Below are 3384 nucleotides of genomic sequence, written 5' to 3'. Positions count from 1 at the left end.
TCACGAGGTCAGGAGATCGAGACCATCCTGGTTAACACAGTGAAACCCCGTCTCTACTAAAAATACGAAAAAAAAAAAAATTAGCCAGGCGTGGTGGCGGGCGTCTGTAGTCCCAGCTACGAGGAAGGCTGCGAAAGGAGAATGGCATGAACCCGGCAGGCGGAGCTTGCAGCGGGCGGAGATCGCACCACGGCACTCTGGCCTGGGGGACAGGGCAAGCCTCCGTCTCAAAAAAAAAAAAAAAAACCCGATGGGGCTTTTCCTGTAGCCTGCACGTCGTTGGAAACGCCTCATAGAGTAACTCTGTGGTTTTACTTTACTCACAGGACTATTGTTAGATCTGTGGGAAGGAACTACAAGACAGTTGCTAAAAGCTTGAAAAAGACAGTTACTAAATGTTATGAAAAACCAGATAATCTACTTTTTTACCTTAGGTATTGGAATATTCCACACATCTGTACCATTCTTTTTTTTTTTTTTTTTTGAGGCGGAGTCTGGCTCTCTTGCTTAGGCTGGAGTGCAGTGGCCGGATCTCAGCTCACTGCAAGCTCCGCCTCCTGGGTTCACGCCATTCTCCTGCCTCAGCCTCCCGAGTACCTGGGACTACAGGCGCCCGCCACCTCGCCCGGCTAGTTTTTTGTATTTTTTAGTAGAGACGGGGTTTCATTGTGTTAGCCAGGATGGTCTCGATCTCCTGACCTCGTGATCCGCCCGTCTCGGCCTCCCAAAGTGCTGGGATTACAGGCTTGAGCCACCGCGCCCGGCCATCTGTACCATTCTTGAGTGATCGCTTAGGAATGAATGCGACTTGAACTCATTCATATTGAGAGGGTGTCAAATTGAGAACCAGGCAGATCCCCACCACCTGCAGTCAAAAGGACCCTAAAGTCAATTGGTTGAAGAAATTAGATCCCAAAGATTCTTGGTGAATTTTGAAGTCTTCATCAGTATACCCATATTAAAAGGAGATGACAGAAGCCAAAGTAATTTTGGGCTGACAGGACAGCTGGATCAGTTTCATTAAAAAGGATAAACTTGAAGATCTTTTGACTCCAGCTTTTTAGGGGATCTAAAGTGACCTTGATGGACAGTGGAAGAAATCACAACATGGAATTCCTTGAATAAAAATGTATTGACTTTAAAAAAAAAAAAAAAAAAAGGTCTTCTGCTTCTTTTACTTACTTAAGTCTTATCTTTAGAGCTGAACCATTAGCATAAGAAAAGAGAGACAGGAAAAATCTACTTGTGTGGCCATACTATTGGCACACGGTGCTGAGCACAGAGGACGTCAGTCTCAGTGAATTCCTGCTGAAATCAGTTGCTGGTTCAAAATAGGCAGAGGTGGAATACAAGGCCTGGAGCACTTGGAGGCCTAAGTGGATGGTGCTCTGCTTTTGGGTGTGGGGTAGAAGGTGGATTCCCAGGAAGAAGCTAACAGCTCCCCTGTTACAGAAGTCAGCACCTAGAGCCTAGATGAAGACAGACTTTAGTCCTGGCCAAGTACATACTGAAACTCCTCTGAGGCCTTCCTGCCCTTTCCTGGAATCCTCCTGCACCTCCCAGATGGCTCACAGTTCCAGAGCGCATGTCTGAGGCAGAGTGGAGAGAGATGATTACAAAGCAGCAGCGCAGTGCAGCGAAAGCGCCTGGGGTGTTAATTAGAGGCATTAACTGTAGCATTCCTGAGAACCCACGAACTCTCTCCTCCCTTCGCCAAGCCACAGAAACACCCTCTTTGGGATTTTCTCTCTGAAGTAGTAAGGAACAGCAGAGTGGGAGAGAGAAGCAGCTGAGCAGCAAATTTTTGACATGCCCTGACCCTGCAGCTTGTCCTTAGGCCCTGCCCTCCAGTCTCGGGTGTTTCCCACTGGGACAGGCAGTGAGGGACAGGGTCAGCAGGGACACTCAATGAAATGAAAGGGGCAGGCCTTTAATTACCCCTGTAATCCCAGCATTTGGGGAGGCTGAGGCAGGCAGATCATCTGAGGTCAGGAGATCAAGACCAGACTGGCCAACATGGTGAAACCCCGTCTCTACAAAAGACACAAAAATTAGCCGGGCATGGCGGCGGGCACCTGTAGTCCCAGCTACTCGGGAAGCTGAGGCATGAGAATTGCTTGAACCCAGGAGGCGGAGGCTGCAGTAAGCTGAGATCGCAACACCACCTGCCTGGCAACAGGCGATACCACCAAGAAAAAAGTGAAAAGGCTGGCAGGTTGTTATGGCGAGTGCTTATATAAGCCATGCGCAGGTCAGTAGGTAAAAGGAAAAAATTGAAACAAAGCGGGGTTGTTCTCTGGCGGTTATGAGTAAATACAAGGTGCTCAGCGGGGAGCTTTTGACAGGATGAGCCAGGGTGCTGAATTTCACAAGATAAATGGCTACGTTAAGGCAAGGACTGGCCATTTTCACTCTTTTGTGGTGGAATGTCATCAACAAGCGGCGCGCGGTGGTATTTGCAGCGTTCGTGACTTTTCAGGTTACTCTCAGCCATCCGTTATATGTGCCCACAGGATGTGATGGTTTCTTATTTAAGTCCATGTCTCACTTAAGATATGAAAAAGAGGAGAAGAGAAAAGAAAGAAGGAAGGAAAGAAAGAAAGAAAGAAAAGAAAGAAAGAAAGAAAGAAAGAAAGAAAGAAAGAAAGAAAGAAAGAAAGAAAGAAAGAAAAAGAAAGAGAGAAAGAAAAGAAAGAAAGAAAGAAGAGGGGAGGGAGGGACAGAGGGAGAGAGGGAGGGAAGGAAGGAAGGAAGGAAGGAAGGGGCAATAGGGCCATTGAGGCAAGAAGACAGAAGAAGAGATAAAGGGGCTAAGGCCTATTAAAGAATGTTTGTGGCAGGGGTGAGTGAGAAAATAAAAAGAATGTTCATCAGATCCTTCCAAGGCCCATGCCCACCCAGGTCAATTAGGGATTTCAAAACTGGTGAAGGTCAAGTTGCAAGAGAAAGATAGAGGTGAAGATTGAGGGGCTGGGGAGGCTGGACATTGTACCAGGCAATCTGCACAGTGGGCACTCTGGAAGGTCTTTGTATGGAGTTTGAAGGGGCCCTTGTACCTTCCTTCAGGGTTAGGTGGCAGATAGAGTGCAATGGAGATACCTGCTACCACCCAGGATGCCCAAGCGGCCACTGGAAGATGTCCTTGGGTTGGCTCTGGGTCAATGAGAACAGTGGGAAGGTACATAGATACCTGAGTGCATTACAGATGGGTACCCCAAGGTGACATAGTCCTTATCCAGTCTAGGAGGGGTGTGTTAGGCCATTATTGCATTGCTATGAAGAAATACTTCAGACTGGGTAATTTATCAGAAAAGAGGTTTAATTGGCTCATGGTTCTGCATGCTGTGCAGGAAATAGTGCTGGCATGTGCTCCTTGGAAGGCCT

The 3384-nt window shown here is 47.6% G+C and overlaps 1 non-coding gene across 1 annotated transcript; it reads left to right on the top strand.

Annotated features, from left to right (window-relative positions):
- Positions 1 to 242: 242 nt before the first annotated feature.
- LOC116269598 lies at positions 243 to 366 on the top strand. The gene has a single exon (XR_004177218.1). It is a non-coding gene; the product is annotated as a small nucleolar RNA SNORA18 (small nucleolar RNA).
- Positions 367 to 3384: the final 3018 nt, after the last annotated feature.

This window comes from Papio anubis, chromosome 11 (assembly GCF_008728515.1).
Source record: "Papio anubis isolate 15944 chromosome 11, Panubis1.0, whole genome shotgun sequence".
NCBI classification, from domain to species: Eukaryota; Metazoa; Chordata; class Mammalia; order Primates; family Cercopithecidae; genus Papio; species Papio anubis.
The sequence above is the reverse complement of the archived record's forward strand: the minus strand, read 5'-3'. Positions and strand labels throughout refer to the sequence as shown.